A 19,966-nucleotide genomic window follows, 5' to 3' on the forward strand; every position below is an offset into this window, starting at 1 on the left:
TGGTGGCTCGCAGGCTCTAGAGCGCAGGCTCAGTAGTTGTGGCGCACCAGTTTAGTTGCTCCGCGGCATGTGGGATCTTCCTGGACCAGGGTTGGAGCCTGTGTCCCCTGCATTGGCAGGCAGATTCTTAACCACTGTGCAACCGGGGGAAGTCCCTGTATTCTCACTCTTCACTAGCATTTGCAGACTGGTGGCCCATCGCCTGGTTCTGGCCTGGAGACTTTTTCTGTTTGTCTTGTACAGTGATTCAAAAGAATAAAAGTAATTGCTAATGTTTAAAATGGGAACGATTTCTCATTTAAAAATTTGGATATCTGGTCTGTCTTGGTAGAATCAGAATTGGCAGTGCTGAGCCTGCATCCTCGCACGGCAACGATCTATGGGAGCAGAGTGGCTGTGGTCCCTTTGGATAAAGCATAGGTTCACAGGCTCACCAGAGAATCCCTTCCTCCCTTCCCCACAATTTCTCTGTTAATTATTGCTCCCTGCCTTCACTCACTTATCCTATCTGCCTGGCTCCTGTTATAGTTGAATCTGTTACCTTGGGTCTGGACTCTTTTTCCCACATTTAAGTTTCATAATCCAGCTAATTAGTCTTTAGATAAGCTCTAGACTTGTGTTTCTATCCGCCCACTGGACATTTACCCGGATGCCACTCAACTTCAACAAGTTCATCTTCCCTTCTCTGCCTCTCTCCTTTCCCTCCCTCTCTTCCTTCTTTTCTTCTTTCAACCAAAATGTGATAAGCCCCTGTGGCAGATGCAGAAATTCTACCTCCGAGGGCCTTGGGGAATCAGTTTGGTTGGAAGATGGGGTAAAGGACTGGTGTTGAGGCTGTATTTGCATAAGAGGAACATCATTTTCCCTTACTTTATTCATTTGAGGAGGCTTCAGGCAGGGAGTCTATGGAGAATTTTTGAGGAGGGGTTTTAAACTTCCTCAAACCATCCCTTGATGCCATTTCTGTATGTGACTACTCTGTTGGCTGCCATGCTGAGTGCCAGGCCTGCAGATCAATCCTGATCCACAGTCCCCAGAACCACCATGCTCTTCTCAGATCTGCTTCCCCTGCCAAGAATTCCCATGCCCACTCACCCAGGAGGCCAAAGCAGAGTGCAGGGACCATCCTTAGATTTTCCTCTTCACCTCCTTTACATCCAATTGGTCCACTAAGATCCATCTGTTGCACTTCTTTTAAAAAAAATTTATTGAAATATAGTTGATTTACAATGTTGTGTTAATTTCTACTGTAGCGCAAAGTGATTCAGTTATACATATACATTCTTTTTTATATTCTTTTCCATTATGGTTTATCTCAGGATATTGAATATAGTTCCCTGTGCTGTACGGTAGGACCATGTCTCCATGTCTGTGAGTCTGTTTCTGTTTCATAGATAGGTTTATTTTGTCATAGTTTAGATTCCACATATAAGTGATATCATATGGTATTTGTCTTTCTCTTTCTGACTTACTTCACTTAGTATGATAATCTCTACTTCTATCTCTGTTGCTGCAAGTGACAAACTTTCATTCCTTCTTATGGCTGAGTTTTGTTCCATTGTATGTATGTCATCTGTTGCACTTCTGAAGCATCTCTTGCATTCATCTCCTCTTCTTCGTCCCAGATGACCCTGCCTCAGTCTGAGTTCTATTAAAACAGTTTAATGTGATTTCCTGCCAAGAGAAATCTACCACCCAGTCCATCCTTTTTACTGAAGGCAAAGGTATCTATCCCAAACCACCAATCTGATCTGCTAAAAATATTTCAGCAACTCTCCATATCTACTTGATGGCCTTAGAACGGCCATCAAGAGGGCTGACCTGGGCCCAGCATACCTTTAAGGGCACATGTCGTGAGTCAATACTTTCAGATACCCTAGGCTGGGTATTTGAATACCAAAACCAATTAGATCATCTTTCCCAGAACATGGCCCTCACATGCGTTATTTCCTTTGCTTGGAAAAGTAGCTGGACCTTCTCTAAGAAGTCTTTCCAGACTCCTTAAGACACATGATCCTTTGTGTTCTTTCCTTTTTACAACACCTGACTGCACCCTGTATTTTAAAGGTTTTTTATATGTATGTCTTCTGCACCACACTCTGAGCAAAGATAGGCAGGATCTACCTATTCTTTTTTGAATTTATCTTAGCACTTAGAACAGAGCCTGGCATTCATTCATTCACTCATTCATTTAACAAGCAGTAATTAAGAGCCTCCTATTCTCTGCTGGACAGGGACTCTATATTAGGCATATTTGCTGAATGAATGGAGAGCCTGGGGATAGGAAGACCTCAACTCAATAAAAGGGTCAAAATCTGAAAAAAATCTAATCTGTGTGTTTTTTTGTTTTTGTTTTTTTTTTTGCAGTACACGGGCTTCTCACTGCCGTGGCCTCTCCCGTTGCGGAGCACAGGCTCCGGACGCGCAGGCTCAGCGGCCATGGCTCACGGGCCCAGCCGCTCCGCGGCATGTGGGATCCTCCTGGACCAGGGCACGAACCCGTGTCCCCTGCATCGGCAGGCGGACTCTCAACCACTGCGCCACCAGGGAAGCCCTAATCTGTGTTTTGACTGTATTTTAAATGGGTCTTAGCTACACTGGGCATCCACTCATCAGATTCACCCCTCCCACTGACTCACTTTATTACCTTGGCCGAGTGTTTAGCTATCATGGGTCCTCGTGGGCAGAAGGGAAATGATAAATCTTTGAATTTCCTTATAATTCTGAGTTTCATTTGTCCCATTACTTCTTCATTTCTGAGGCAGCTGCAGAGAAAGGAAATATCTCAGTTCTGGAAATTCCCTATTGGATGGGATGCCTGGCTTCCTGCCCACAGGCCCAGCATTAGTATTATTTCACTTGATATTTGTAACAATGAGCAGGTCGGGGATGATCATGCCATTATATAAGGAGGTCACATGACCTGCCAAGGTCAAGTGCGAGAAGGTGGTGGAACAAGTATTGGAAAGCAGGTCTTCTGCATCTACAACCAGCCCAGTTTGGGACTCTCCAATACTGCTTTGCTGGGCATCTTGGCAAGAAAGTGGGTCTGGATACCCAAATTTGAAACCAGTGTGGTCTGCAGTGGGGTCTGCTCTAACATTTTGGCCTAAACCACATCCTCTTTAACCCTGTTTCTTGGATGTGTTTTGCAATGTAATTCTTATCTTCACTGTTCTGGGCCAAACATCAAGCCTCTAGTTCCCTTTCTGGTCATCAGCTTCTGCAGCTCAACTTTTCTTACAGTTGTTTTTCTAGTTCTCCATTTTTCTTTCTCTCATTTCATTTTCATCTCCTTGGGACTTGTCATCATCCCAACTGGCTGTCTCGGTGACATCAGACATCCCATTTTGAAGGATGGCACTGATTTTTCCAGGGGTGATATTAGTCTCTAGACCTTCTAGGAAAAGTCAAGTCAGAAAGCCCCTGTCTCCTCCATTATTTGCATCTTGCTAAACAAGCAACAACCTTGCTAGGGGCTGCTGGGTTCTTAGCCGGGCCCTTGAGGAAATCAAAAGGCAACTCTGACTCTAGACCCTCAACATTTGCTGTGGCCTTTTCTCCAGGTTCACCAGAGATCAGGGTTACTAACACCCTATCAGCTCAAGAGACCATCCTTCTATCAGTGGGTACAGCCACAGGTAAGAGGGTTGATTGACATGAACATTGCATGTCTAGGTTGAGAATGGAAAGGCACCAAAGAGATCATGGCGCCCATGCCACATTTTGCATATTGAGGTTCCTAGAGCACAGAGCAAGCAGTGGCTTGCCCAAAGTCACATAGCAAATTAGTGACCCGGATTTGGGCTGAAACTTCGGTCCCTGATAACTTTTCTGGGAAGAAGTCATTCCTCTACCACAAGGTTCTTGGAGTATCAGAGGCCTCTGGTAAGTGACTTGCAAAATCTCCAAGCATGGATTCTGGATAAATCTCTTGCAGTCATTCCTACCTGATACCTTTAAACCTGAAGAAGTTGCCTGGAGGGGGTCAAATCGCTTGGTCACGTGCTGACCACAGAACTCTTTGCTGACATGGCTCTCCAAAGCCTTGATGAAGGAAGTTGAGGCAGGGACTGTTGGTCATTCCCATGCCTGAAGAACTCTCCAAGGCCGCCAAATGATCTGTTCCCAGAAAAGAGCCATCTTCCAGTCACCTTTCCCACTATGATTATAGTAATGACAATTACGATCCCTTAGAGGTAGGTTGCATTTTACAGTTGATTAAGCTCATTTGCATAATGTGTCTCACTTCTGGTCTCTACACCAGTCTGTTCTAGACACTCTATTTTCTGAACCTAAGGTTCAGAGAAGTTAAACAACTTGGCCAGGGCCGCGTAAATAGAAAGCAACAGAACCGAAGCTCTAAATCTGGGGTTTTTTGCTATATTGCTCTCACACAGAAACTCATAATAAGTTCAGTTGTAATAAGCACCTTCAACAGCTTTGACTTTCTGTTTCCTTACAGCAATTTTCTGAAGTCACCTGTATTGAAATTCAGTGATTAAGTGACTGCATCACAAATTCAGGACCCCTCCCACTGCCCGGCCTTGTCTTCCATGCCCAGGCCGCAACCCCATGGCGAAATCCCCAACCCCATGGCGAAATCCCCAACTGGGCCCCGGCGAGCCTCACAGGCAGATGGCCAAGGTCAGGCCAGCGGCCAGGACCTGGCTTTCTGCCCAGAGCTCTCTCTCCACTGACTCCAGTCGGGCCTTTCTGAGAGGAGGTGGGGGGCTTTCTCATCTGAGCTGACTGAAGTTTCCTGTCACTCTCATCTCTTCGGGGCATCCACTGTCCCTAAAGAGAAGATAAGACAAAAAGTGATAACCAGTGTTGATTAGATTAGCAGTGACCTTGAGAGAGGTATTAGTGGAAGATTTTATTCATTCATTCATTCACTCACTCATTCATTCCCCCTCCTTTAACAACATTTTATCAAAGATCTATTCTGGGGACTTCCCTGGTGGTTCAGTGGTTAAGAGTCCGCCTGCCAATGCAGGGGACACTGGTTCAATCCCTGGTCCGGGAAAATCCCGCATGCCGTGGAGCAACTAAGCCCGCGCACCACAACTACTGAGCCTGTGCTCTAGAGCCCATGAGCCACGACTACTGAGCCCATGTGCCACAACTACTGAAGCCCATGTGCCTAGAGTCTGTGCTCCGCAACAAGAGAAGGCACCGCAATGAGAAGCCTGTGCACTGCAACGAAGAGTAGCTCCCGCTCGCCGCAACTAGAGAAAGCCCGTGCACAGCAATGAAGACCCAAAGCAGCCAAAAACTAAACATTTAAAAAAATTTTAAAAAAAAGATCTATTCTGTGCAAGGCATCATGCTAGCTGCTTAGGAGGCTGGAAGTTGACATAACATTGTACATGACTTCAAGGAGTTAAATTTGGGTTCAGCAGATTGAATAGAAAACTAGAAGTCACCCTGGGCTCTTCAATCTACCTTACACTCCATGTCCAGCTTTCTCCTCATCATCATCATTGGCACTGCACTTCTTCGGGTTCTTAAAATATTTTTTTCCTGGATACTGCAAGGCTCCCACCTGGGCTCTTGGCCCACAATCTCACACCTCTAATCTATCCTCCACCCTGATGCCAAAAGCTTGAAATGCCAATCCCACTGTGCCTCTTCCCTGCTGAAAATCCTCTATGGCTCCCTCCTGTCCTCAGTATAAACTCTAAGTCCCTCAGTGTGTCTGCCTGGACTTTGATGATGGCTTGGTCCTTTCCTCTTGTTCCAGTTTCATTTCTCCTCTCTTGCCTCTGGCACCCTGATTATTATAGGACCAGAAACCAAGCAGTTTGCAGGGACTCCACCTCTCCCTCCCATCCACCAAAGGCACACTTTTGGGTTTTTGTATAAGCTGTTTCCTTTTCCTGGAGGATCTTACCCTTCCTCATTAACAAACCAACTTCTACCCTGTGGGGCTCCTGGAGAAGACTTTCCATGTCCCCCATTTCTTGTAGGGAATAGATTCCAGCCTCCATGACCTTCCTTGAGTTCCAAAGGGCAGATTCAAGCAGTTGCTAATCAGGGAAGGGAGGGAATGCAGAGACAAGGGAGGGGCAGCCAAGAAACAATAGTACAGCCTTGGGGCAGAGTCCTAGTTCCACCTCAAGGGATACACATAACAATATCTTTGAGCTGTTTACAGAAGTAAACCCCCAACAAATGGAAGATGTTAGCATTCTTTATTCCAGATGAAATGAGCCAGAGAAGCTCTTCAAGAGACCATTTGAGGCCAGATTAAAGGAGTGCAGGCCCTGCATGCTCCCTAATCCTTATCAGCAACCCCATCCTTGAACCATTGCTATAAAACTCACAAAATCCCTCCAGGTTGGCACACACAGTTACACAGTTTTGAGGGGCAAGAGCCTGCTGTGTTCCCGTTTGCCTGAAAGCAATACATCTATTCTTTCCTACCTCACCCAAAACTCTGTCTCTGAGATTCGATTTGGCGCTGATGCACAGAGGCCAAGTTTTCGGCATCACTCATCCTGCAAAACCCAGCTCAGAGGCTCTTTCCTCCCGGAAGCCAAGGCTGGAAAAGATGCTTTTCTTCTACATTTCTACAGCATCAATGTTCACCCCAAACAACGATTCATGTATTCTGTTGCATTATTGGTCTTGCCTGTCTCCCGTTTATCTGTGGGATCCTGGATGCCTATTACATAGAGAATGCCTAGACCAAGAAGGTGCTTAGTCATGTTCTATTGAATGAACTCAGGAAACATTTCAAAGAAAGAAGCTATTTATCCTCTCTGCTCCAAAGCAGCTTGCAAAATGTCGTCAACTTTGTCCTCCCTCGTGGGTGGTTGGAGCTCAGAAGGCAGGAATGTGTCTGTGTCTGTTTTTCTGGAGAACAAATGGATCACTTTCAAGCCCCATTTCAAGATGCTTCAAAAGGCAGGGGCAGCTTAGTCATTGAACTGGGAAAGTCCACATGCTTTGCTGTGGCTTTGCCTGTAGCATAGGTCCTCGGGTGGTTTTTAAGAGGAGAATAAAAAGCCATTTGATTTTTCCCTTTTGCTAGCCGGAGTTTCTTTCTCTCTGCTCCATGGTCAGGGTTTCTGCCCAGCGTCTTTCTGCTCTTCCCACTCGGGGCCAAACTGCCAAAGCTGGAGCCTGGAGAAGGAGCTCGGTACACAGGTGCCTTGCTGCACCTGGGAACTGGGACCCATGCATCTGCTCGTGTTTAAGTCTCCTGAAATCCACGGGGAACCGCTGAACTCGACTGGATTCCCTCATTGTTGTCCTGCTGTGGATTCATTCTCGTTGCAGAAAAATGCTGGTGCTACGAGTAGAGGGAACGACTGTATCATCAGACCTACCATTTTCAAGACCCTGCAATAGGTAGAACATTTCTGCTGGGCAGTTTACATATTAATTCATGAAGATAATTAGAACTTAATATGGGACAGATACTGGGTCTACATTAACTCATTAAACAGGCATGGTTCCTGCCTTGGTGAAGGTCACATTTAATCTTTTTTTTTTAATTGAAGTATGGTTGATTTACAATATTGTGTTCGTTTCAGGTATACAGCAAAGTAATTTTGTGATATTTTTTCTGATTCTTTCCCATTGTAAGTTATTACAAGATATTGAAAATTGTTTCCTGTGCTATCCAGTAAATCCTTGTTTATCTAAAGCTCACTTTTAAGTCTCCCAATAGCTCTATGAGCTAAGAGATAGTACCCATCCCTGTCCTTTTGCAAGTGAGAAAACTGAGGTCTGGGGAGGTAAAGTGACTCGTTCAAGGTCATACAATCAGCTGAAATCAGAATTGAAGTCAGAGTTCAGGGCTTCTGACTCCTATCATGACACAATTTAAATAAGTGACACCTGTGACCTCCCCAGCTAGCCTCCAACACTGGTGCAGACCCGTCTGGGTTCATCACCTGACTCACATATGTCCCATGTACAGCAGAAGCAGCTGGCCACCGTCACCCAGAGCTCACCTCCACTCAGGCCTGGTCTCACCTGATTGAGGAACCCAGACCTCGCCAGCCCACCTGTAATGCCGATTTTGCCTGCCAGCCCCATCTCCCCTCTCCCCAGCTTCGTCTCCCAGAGCTCCTACCTGGTGCTGGATGGAGCTCTCTGCTCAGCAAATTTTGGTCTTTTAGTCTTTTTTTTTTTTTTTAACATACCTACAGGCTGAATGAATGAATGGACGGGGGGGGAAAAGGTGGAGTTCATCCTAAGGGTGCATGAAACTCACCCTCAAAGCTGAGACTCAAGGGCACATTAAGAAAGTCTGGGATCCAGACACCTTCCCCACCAGCTGGTCCAAAGGGTCTGGAATTGTCACTGTTACAGTGTGTGTGTCTTTCAGCTAAATCATGTCCCCAGTTCTGGCGTTCTACTGTTGTGATTTTTCACAAGTCTTTGTAACACCGTTTTCTCATATATTTGGTGATTTTCTTTAAGATGATTCATTTTTTATCTTAAGTAAATTCATTTTGGAAGGAAACAATTTGTAACTGCTACACATTTAAAACTGCTATACATTTCAAACCAATATTCATGCTCTATGTACAATCAAAACAAACATTGTTTTTCAGCTTGTACTTGATGCAGCTGCGTGCCTGCTCTTCTGAGTCCTGAGCTAACTCTCTGGTTGAAGAAAAATAGCAGAGAGAGAAGGAAGGGGGATTGGCAAGTACTGAGACTTCCTTATTAATTGAATCAGAAAAATTAAAAGAATATACTTAGTGAAGCAAGACACGCAGAGAAAGACAAATACTATGTGATATCACCTGTATGTAGAATCTAAAAAATAATACAAATGAATCTATATACCAAGCAGAAACAGACACACAGACATAGAAAACAAACTTATGGTTACCAAAGGGGAGAGGGAAGGAGACAGGGACAAATAAGGAGTATGGGATTAGCAGATACAACGTACTATACATAAAATAGATAAGCAACAAGAATTTATTGTATAATGCAAGGAATTATACCCTTATAATACACTTATAATAACCTATAAAGAAATATAGTCTGCAAAAAAACTGAATCACTTTGCTGTACACCTGAAACTAACATACTGTAAATCAATTATACTTCAATAAAAAAAGAGAACAGAAAAGGGAATGCTTTTCTGTACTAGTGCTTCATTGCTGTTTAATGTCCTGGTCTTGGATAACCATGGACTAGGGTATCACGTCTTACACATTTGTCACCAGTGGGCAGTTAACAGAGTGATTCTCACTTATTAACACACCATGGGGCTCCGTGGAGCTGAAGCCTGACAAAAAGAACAGACACGTTTTGCTGAGGGCAGCTGGGGTAGAGCCAGATGGCATGGGCCGTGCCAGGGCAAGTGGGCCAGGCAGAGTTCTGGGGAAAGTGGGCTGAGGGCAGGTATTCTTGGAGTGCCAAGGTCATAATAATGGGTGATAGGGAAGCCCCCCCAAAAAGTTGGCTCACTCCCATTCTGCCCAGCTGTGGCTCTATGCAGACCCTGGGGGACTGGGGAAGAGGGATTTGACTGCTGTCCCTGCGAAGAACTTGAGAAAAGAGAATCCGTGTTAGAGGCCCTCTGGGTAGCTGAGCATAGGTCCTCACATAAAGCTGGGGAAAGGCTCTGCGGCTGGAGGACTTCCTCTTATAAGGGCAGGGGAATCCCTATTTGCTGCATTTCTCAAAAGAGGAGGGAAACTTCTCAGAAAACCACATGAGATGTGCTGATGTTGGGCAGAGGAGGTGATGAAAGCATGTCGAGAGTAGTGAGTGGACTAAGGGATCAGTGTCCAGGGTAGGGACCCCACCTGTCAGGCACAGAGGTGGGCATCTGACAGACATTAGCTGCTTTAAATGTGACAGTTTAATCATCACCGGTTAACACATGAGGAGATGGAGGCCCAGAGAGGCTAACCATCGATGAAGATTGCACAGCCGGGGAGAGGTAGAGCCAGGAGGCAGCCCCGCCCTTCTGATGCCGGGTTGGGGGAGTAGACCTGGTCTGGTTGCCCACATGGCCTGGCCTTCCCTCTGCAGGTGAGACAGGCTGCTGCCTCCAGCAAGTTTGAGTTCACGGTCAACCCCATTCCCCAGACCTCCTGCTCTGCACTGTTTTATTCATCGTCACCATAATTCTGGGAGGTCACCCCTGTCCCCCTTTCAGGGATGTGGAAACAAAGGCTGCTCATGACCTGAAGTCACTTTGGCCTCCCTCTGATTCTAACAAGTGTCCAGACCACCAGAGCACCTGCGATGGCTTCCTGCATCCCTGAGGGTGGGGAGAAGTCCCAACGTACCAGGCTGGGCTCACCACACTCACCGCTGGAAAGAGCCCCCCCCCCCCCCCCCCCCCCCCCCCGCAGTGACTTGCCTTCAGGGCTGGGAGGACAGGCCTGTCAATGGGGTTTCACCTGCCTTTTGGAGACAATCAACATAGCTGGGACTTTCCCAATTTCAGAGTCTGGGAGGAAACTCCAGGCTTTCTTTTCTTTCTTTTTTTTTTTTTAAATTCTTTTTCTGCTGCCTGTTGGGCTCCTGGGGACCAGGCGGGGAAGTGGGGGTGTTCCCGAGGCCTCCAGGGCCAGGCTGGAGCATCCGTCCGTAGCACATGGAGCAGGTGGGGCCTGCAGGGCAGGTCGGGGCAGCTGTGTCTGCCTCCAAGTCCTTTTGGAAACAGGACCCCAGGGGAAGCTGGGCGGGGCTTCGGCAGAGGAATCAGGCTTTAGCGGTGGAAGACTGGCTCCAGCTTTTTTGGTGACTCGTGAGGACAGCGCCTCGAGGCAGGGACCTTCTGGGAGGTTGTTACCCCTTAGTCACGGGCTTTGGGCGGGGGTGGGGGGGGGTGATGAGTGTGTGGATGTGTCTGGCCCTGATGTTGCCTCATTTTGTCGCCTTGGATCTCCCCCTGCAGGGAATCTAGCCATGGATGTTTGTAATACATGACTTGAGAAGATAGAGTTCTGCAGCACTGGTCCCATGACCTTCCCAGGGGGCACACCCTCGCTGGATTTTGCATCCCTCTGATGGCAGCCCTGACCCAGTCAGCAGTGTGCAGTGTGCCCAGGGGGTTCTGATTGTAGAAAAAGAGTGTGGTCCTTTATAAGATGGGGCTGTAAGGATGTTAGCACCAGCTCCTTCACTTACAGAGGAGGAAGCAGAGAGAGAGAGAGAGAGAGAGAGAGAGAGAGAGAGAGAGAGAGAGTGTGTGTGTGTGTGTGTGTGTGTGTGAGAGAGAGAGAGAGAGAGAGAGAGAGAAAGGAAGGAAGGAAGGAAGGAGAAAGAAAGACAGAAAGAGGGAGAGGAGAGAGAGAAGGAGAGAGGAGAGAGGGAGAGAGAGAAAGAAAGAAAAGAAAAGAAAGAAGGAAAAAGAAAGAAAGAAAGAGGAAGGAAGGAAGAACCAAAGTCTCACAGTTGGTAGGTGGTGGGTGTGGACCCCTAGGACATCTTAGCAGTGCATCCAGTACACGGGAAGTCACACTGCTAAAAGCCTGAACAAGACGGCTCTGAATCAGGTGGGAAGCTGAGGGAGGGAGCAGGAAGCCAGGGATCCTGGGGGACAGGAACAGAATCACAACCCCTGGAAGCTAACAGTCCTGAGACCAGTCTAGGGGGAGGGCATCGTACAGCCAGGGCAGCCCCTGTGTTGGGTGGCTGAAGTGATTCTGGTTCAGAGGAGGGGACAAGGTGCCCTTCAGGGATAGTGTGAGCAAGTCAGCACCAATCCCACGTGGAGGTCTTTTCAAGACAGGGCTCCCCATCCCACAGGCTGAGGGAGAATGCGCCAGACTCAGTTCCCAGTGCCGGGTAGGTGGCTAGGAGATGCAAGAAAGGACAGAAATGCGCACAATTTTGTTTTTGCTCCTCCCAATACCTGCAAGAAATCCAATCTGCATACTATGAAATTGAAGCTGGTTCAGAAAGGGTGTTTGCTATCGGTATTGTTCAAGTTTGCACAGTTAGGGAAGGCAGATAGATCCAGGGTCAGATACCTGAAGTATCCGTCTTAGGGCAGCTGTCACCTTCGTGTGGGGGGTGGGGGAAGGGAAAATGAGAGAAAAAATAAGACAAATTCGCTAATACCTATCATCTGAACAGGATGTGAATAGTGGCACAAAGGAAGTGCTGGGCCCCATGTGTTCTTCAGGGAAACCTCCTGTCCGTGTGCAGTGGTCAATACGGAGAGCTAGATGGAGTGTGTTAGGGAATTATACCCATTGCAGGAGGAAGGAAGTTTACAGCACAGAAAACACTGAGAAGATCTGCTTGGGCATCTCTCTCCTTCCCTAAACCTTCTCCAGGTTGTCAGCAACCAGGTGGGACCAGCCACTCTCCATGCTTCCTGAGTCCCTGGGCCAGGGCTTGTAAACATTGAACTGAACTGAAAGGAAGAAGGTCGGAGACAAGGTTTCAAGAGGAAGAACCAGAAAAGGTGGTTCATTTGCTTGTATTCAACTGGATGCACTTCAATTGAGAGTTCCTTTCATGAGTGTCTACAAGATACCCAGCACTGTGCTGGCCTCTGGAAGGCAGGTGAAATATTCGATAAGGGATGAAGAGAAGAAAGAACAAGGGAGATGTGCAGGCTTTTGGATGAAAAGAAGGGAAGAGAGCGGGGCTCAAGTTTATTGACCTATGTCACAGGTGTGAGGCATTTTACATGGGATATATCATTTAATCTGTGCGATACCCGTATTAAATATACTGCTATTGTTAAAAATACTATTGTGATTACAGACATATTTGAGGTGTGATCCCGAGGCTGCTTGAATGCAAGTTCCATAGCTCTCTCCCCTCTGCCACACTTCCTCCCAAGACATTGTACAGATTAATCCCTTAACTGACCCCTATACAGCCCAATGCCAATTCTATTCCAGTGATAGGAACCTCGAAACCGTAGAAGCATTGATAATAATTCTTTTAATGTATTCAATATTGGGAGATGGGGGCATGCACAGCAAAAGGAATTAGACTCTGCCATTGGGAACAGAGGCTGGAGGAATGTGTTGAGAGCCCTATCTCATGCTTTGTTTATTACACTCAACCTCAGAAATGTGGCTGCACCTTGAATCCTAGATTTCTTTTTTCCTTTTGACTTTGTAATGCAAGTTCTAAGGCCGCGGCAACCTTTCATCCAATGCACACATCTGTTTATTCACTTTTCCATTTTTCCCAGATGCTGGATGTGGCTTGGTTTCCTTAGTTCCAGGTGCCTGAGACTACTTAAAATAATCAGGTCACAGGAATAAATTTAACCTCAAACCAGATCATTGGGTCTGTAGGACATAACCCCTTTTACACTGATGATTCGTGCATTTAGCTAAAACTGGGGCCTTCAGCATCCATGTGATTTAGTTCCTATATCTTCTCACATCTTGGAGACAGTTCTTTATGGTGGAGTCAGGTCTTGCAAAAAAAGCCTGTGGAATATTGAGCCCTTAATGTTGAGTCTTTCATTCATTCACCCACTTATTTAGCAAGTATTTCACTGAGTGTCTATTATGTGCTTGGCATTACAGTGATGAATAAAGTCCCTGCCCTCCAGATGCTCAGGGTCTGTGGACCCACAACACCCTGTTATATTCCAACATTACGGCAGCTGCAAGTGAAAGTTTATATAGCAGAGAGCATCTGGATTTTCCAAGGAGGGAAACTTCAGTTTTGAATTATCAGAACCTGGAGATTGGTTCTGCTTTGCTATGTAAGAGGGGTTTACCTTGGGATCTGTTTCTTTCCTTTTGAGCCAGGAAGACCTCAGGGTACCACCGTATCCCTAGCTTACTGGAAACAGGTAGGGGGTTAAGACAGGTGTGCGTGTGAGTTAGGAGGGGGGATCGTCCTTCTTGTGACTTTGAAGATAGATTCCTTTGGATTCAGAACAGGAAAGGGGCCAATTACTTTCAGTCCGGAGCACCAGGTACAGCAGGCGTCCTGCCTCACCTTTGAAGGTAACCTAGAGGCTGTCTCGTTCACAGTCTCTTCCACCCGTTTGATGCTGTGATTTGTTTTTACCGAACAGGGACCATCCCTTCTCCACCCCCTGTCCTCTCCATGCCAGAGTCTGATAGTCTCAGGCGGTTCTGGAAAAAGGGTAACTCACCGTAGTGGCCATTCACCCATAACTAAGAGAAACAGTGAATGATTAACAGAGAAGGAGCCCTTTACAGGCTCCGTGAAGATGACAAGGGAGACTAATTTCACCTTAACAGGAACTGCTCTCCACCCACAGCCTTCAACCCAGCTGGTAGCCACGCCAGCCAAATGCAGAGGGAAGTGGACTCTATCCCTCAGGGGGCTCTAAGCGTGTGTATGTGTGTTGAGGGTGGAGAGAACTGCCACATGATTGTGTCCCTAGAGCCCTACGAGAGGCAGAGATGCAAGAGTCACTTGAGAGCCAGCACTTTGGGTTGGCCGTTGAAATAAACTTCCAGACCCACACACACTTTCCCAACCCCTGCACTGCCCCAGGGCTTGACCCCTAGCTCTGAAGTGACAGACAAGATGGTAGATAGGAAAGTAAAGATGAATCATCTTCACAGGTTTTTTGTTTAACATCTTTATTGGAGTATAATTACTTTACAATGGTGTGTTAGTTTCTGCTGTATAACAAAATGAATCAGCTATACACACACATATATCCCCATATCTCTTCCCTCTTGCATCTCCCGGCCCACCCTCCCTAGCCCACCCCTCTAGGGGGACACAAAGCACCGAGCTGATCTCCCTGTGCCATGCGGCTGCTTCCCACTAGCTATCTATTTTACATTTGGTAGTGTATATATGTCCATGCCACTCTCTCACTTCGTCTCGGCTTACCCTTCCCCCTCCCCATGTCCTCAAGTCCATTTTCTAGGAGGTCTGCGTCTTTATTCCCATCCTGCCCCTAGATTCTTCAAAACCTTTTTTTTTTTTTTTAGATTCCATATATATGTGTTAGCATACAGTGTTTGTTTTTCTCTTTCTGACTTACTTCACTCTGTAGGACAGACTCTAGGTCCATCTACCTCACTACAAATAACTCAATTTCGTTTCTTTTTATGGCTGAGTAATATTTCATTGTATATATGTGCCACATCTTCTTCATCCATTCATCTGTCGATGGACACTTAGGTTGCTTCCATGTCCTGGCTATTGTACATAGAGCTGCAATGAACATTGTGGTACATGATTCTTTTTGAATTATGGTTTTCTCAGCGTATATGCCCAGTAGTTTTGATAGATAAAATACCTGATATGCATCCAGGTTCTGTGACTTCTCTTTTCGATCATCTTATTAGAGTGCTGTGAGATTGAACTCACTTTCCAGAAATTAACTTTTCCAACAGCAAGGAAAGACATGCTACCAGGGCAGTCTCTAAATGGTGGGCTGAGGGAATTCCCTGGTCGTCCAGTGGTTAGGACTGCCGAGGGCCCAGGTTTGAGCCCTGGTCGGGGACCTAAAATCCCACAAGCCAAGTGGTGCAGCCTGAAAAATAAAGGTGGGCTGAGACTTCAATCTTCCAGGCCATGAGAGGGAATGGTGTTGGGGGAGACGTCAGGATCATGCATGATGCGAAAACATTATTGCTGTTTGTTGCCTTTTATACAACTCTTTGGGCCATGCAAATATACTTCCACCCTGTGTCCCAGGCCTGACGCTTTTCATGAAATTCCAGTTTTTCAGGACTAGCTGCAGGCTTTCTAAAAATGCAGATTTCTGGGGTCCTTCTATCAAGATCCATTAGATCTTTGTACTCATCAGGGAAGACAAACTTTGCACCAAATCACCCCACAGTTTCTATGGCTGAACACAGTAAAAAGGTGTTTTTCATGCCACAGTCCAGTATGGGTCAGTGGGGGAGAGTTTCCTATTTCACTTGGTCATTCTGGGACTCTATCTAGTGGTTTTACCATTCCCTATGACCTCAGTCCTTTACCAGCTCTTCTGTGTCCATACCACAAAGAAGGGAATGAACCGGTAGGTGTGGGGAAGACACAACTGCTCTTAACTGCTGCAGCAAAGAGGTGATTGTCTCACTTCTACTCACATCCAATCAGCAAGAACTAGTCTCGTGGCCCCATGCAGGGGTCTATATAGTCCAGCTGTGTGCCCAGCAGGGAAAGTGAACTTGGTGAAGTCTCAGTCATGACCTTGGATGGGGACATAAATCTGCATTTATTATAAGCACCATCCTTGGTAACTCTAACAAAGATGGCTTGGAGCCCACTTTCTTGAGAAACACCTATCTACAGGCACCTGTGTGGGTTATAGCAAGTGGGTGCTAATCCACTTTCAGATCCTGGAGACTGGTTTTTAACAGCAGAAATGTAGATACACAAAGCAAACACCCACTTGTGCTCTAGTATTGTCAGGAGGGTGTGTCTTGTCTGCAGCCATAGTGTCCCTAGCTGCAGCTCAAGCTCATAATTCCACACCTCAGGGACCAAAAGACCCCGTACATCTCTCTGGGATTCAAGTTCTTCATCTATAAAGTGGGGATGTGAACACATTATAGCAAATAAGCTAGTTGAAGTGCCTAATACACAGCCTGACATACAGTAGCTGTACAACAACTGTTAAAAAGTCTTTAGCAGAGGGTGGTCAAAAGGTACAAAATTACAGCTATAAGACTGATAAGATTGCTAATACATGGTCATGTAATGGTGGCTATCATCAACAATACTGTATGGTTTACTTGAAAGATGCTAAAAGAGTCGACCTTAAATGTTCTCATCACAAATAAAAAAATTATTTGTAGTTATGTGAGGTGATGGATGTTAACTAGACTTTTGTGGTAATTGTTTTGCAATGATACGCATATATAAATATATGCATAAATCGTTTTGCAGTTATATGCATATATAAGTATATGCAAATATAAAATAATTATTTTGTACACCTTAAACTAATACAAGGTTATATGTCAATTCTATCTCAATAAAACGGGGGAAAAACTGGAGTGAAAGTTAGAATTTTGGAAAACTTGCATCTACCACCAAGAGCATGAGTTTCCCAATACTTAAGGACTTTGCTAATGGGATTAATGGTGATATTAGTGAATATAATTGTTGACATAGAATGATATATGTCGACATTTAGAAGATCTGCTTAACTTGGTGAAGCAATACTTTCCAAATACCTAATGTTTTTAAAAAGTTCTTATTTGGTGAATGTGTTGATTGCAATTCAGCATATCTGTGAAAGAAGGTTTAGTCTGTTTTAAACCGTTGAGAAGATTATGCTTATTTTACTATAAAGTGTCAGAACTAGAAAAAGCAGTCAAACAAAGTTATAGCCCCAGATAAGCAAATGCCAAAAGGATTGATTTGGCCCCTAGAAGGCAGATAGACATTCCTGGTGTTTCTGTCTTGTTATTAAATTAGTTCAGCTCAGGACAGGAACAACTTTTGGAAGCTCAATCCTACAATAATTTCATACTACTTTTCTAAAGTGTGGAAAAAATGTTTCATGGATATAATTCTGGCCATCTTTCCACAAAGAAAATAAGATTTTTTTAAAGTTAATTTTAAATTTTATATTAATATTTCTTAAAAGGGTCTGTGGTAATTAGGCAGATGTCCAAAGAGTGTTTGGATTTCTTGTACTTTTTGAATTTTTTAAAATTAAAACCTGTTCTTGTGTTTCTTGAATTTCTTTTATTTTTTGAATTTTTAAAAAATTTACCAGCCCTGGGCTTCGCTAGTGGCGCAGTGGTTGGGAGTCCGCCTGCCAATGCAGGGGACACGGGTTCGTGCCCCGGTCCGGGAGGGTCCCACGTGCCGCGGAGCGGCTGGGCCCGTGAGCCGTGGCCGCTGGGCCTGCGCGTCCGGAGCCTGTGCTCTGCAGCGGGAGAGGCCACAGCGGTGAGAGGTCCGCGTACCGCAAAAAAAAAAAAAAAAATTTTACCAGCCCTGGGGAATAGGAGAAAGTTTACGTAACTTTTCTTGGCCTCGATTTTCTTATTTTTACAGTGGAAATTGATCATAGTTTTTACATGATGTTATTTTGAGGACTCAATGAGATAAATTCCTATAAAGTACTTAGCACTCTGCCTGACCCCTAATAAATACTCAATAAATGTTTTGTTGGTGTTTTATTATACTATCATCAACTTTACTGACGGGTAGCCAAATAATCATTCATCCTGTTTGCTATCTGAAGGAAGATCCCTTAGATTATGAATGCAATATTAGTAGTAAAACAGCATTAAAATAGAAGAGTAATTTAAGAATAAACAAAATACTGTATAAGCTTTGTTTTACATAGAAAAATCTATATTTCTATGAAAAGGACTAAGAAATCCCAAAAACTAAGATAGTAAATATTCAATGTACACTGTAATTAGAACTCATCTTTTATTCCACATGCAAAATACTCAATATCTATTACTTTGTGGTATCAATTATTAATTTGAATTATGTAATCTATAGAAGAAACTTTCCGTACTTCAAATGTATTTTTCCATATGCTTAATTGGTCTTTTCTAGCTCTATATAGATATAATTGACAAATAAAATAAGAAAAAAATTTAAAGTATTTAGTTGAGGACTGGACCTCTAAGGTACCAGGAGAATGATGGGATCCATAGTCCAGGGATAGCGTAGAAGCCTTGCTGCTCAAAGTGTGGTCCACAGACCAAGAAAATGTCATTACCTGGCGTTTATAAGGAATGCAGAATCCCAGGCCCAACCCTAAATCTACTGACTCAAAATCCACCATTTAACAAGCACTAAAGGCAATTCTGCTATTTAATAAGATGTGGGATAGAGGTCATCTCCAGCCTCTTTAGCCTGAGTCCCTGCATTTGAGAGAGACACAGTGAGGGCTGAGTGTGAGGCGTGAGAGCCAGCTCAGCTGGCCTGAGAAACAGATGATGATAATCTTGCTGGGGAAGTACAGGCTCCATGACCTAATAAGCCTTTTCTGTTGCTCTGGACCCCCTAATTAAGAGCCACATTTTGGAGCTAGCCTTCTCCTATATTCCACATCCAGGTGTTTGGACCATATCCTGCCAGGACCTCTCTTATATTGTTTCTTAGAAAAGATACCTCATCTGGGCATTTTTTTACATTCAAGTATAGTTAATTTATGATATTGTGTTAGTTTCAGGTGTACAGCAAAATGATTCAGTGCCATATATATATATATTCTTTTTCAGATTCTTTTCCCTTATTGGTTATTATAAAATATTGAGTATGGTTCCCTTTGCTACACCGTAGGTCCTTGTTGGTTATCTATTTTATATATAGTAATGTGTATATGTTAATCCCAAACTCCTCATGTATCCCTCCCCCGCCTTTCCCCTTTGGTAAACATAAATTTGTTTTCTATGTCTTGTGGGCATTTTTGAGATCGGAGGATAATCAAAGACAGACATGGGCTCCTAGAAGTTGGACATGGACTGAGTATTGGAGCTTTTGCAGCCTAATTGGTGATGCCAGGGGCTCTAGAGGAAATTGTGGCTCAAAATTGTTATTATGTATGGAGGTGCAGGCTGTTATGGTGATAGAAGATGGTAAACAGATTGGACAAATGTCGAAATAACGGGAGAAAAAACCCAGAGTATACATTCTTTGAACTGTGTATGAGGAAGTCATAGCTGGCTTCCATGTAAGACAGCATAAGTCAGCAATCGCAATAATAATAAGTTTATGATCTCAGTTTCTCTCTCAAGGCATCTAAACCCTGATCATTAAAATAAAACCAAACAAAATAGCAAGCTTTTATTTGTACGGAGCTTTACAATTTACATGACACTTTTTAAGCGTTTATTTACTTAACAAATATTTATTGAGCATATGCTGTGTATCAGAAACTGGGCCAGATACTGGGATGATAATGGGGAACAACAGAGACATAGGTGCTTCTCTCTATGGAATTTACACCGAAGTGGGTTTACACTGTAGTGGGTTTGGCTAAGTTTTATTGAGCATTTACTATGTGCCAGTCACTGTGCTAAACAAATAGCCTGAAAGAATCCTCATAACAATTCTCTGAAGTTGGGACCTTTAT

Source organism: Orcinus orca, chromosome 19 (assembly GCF_937001465.1).
Source record: "Orcinus orca chromosome 19, mOrcOrc1.1, whole genome shotgun sequence".
NCBI lineage: Eukaryota > Metazoa > Chordata > Mammalia > Artiodactyla > Delphinidae > Orcinus > Orcinus orca.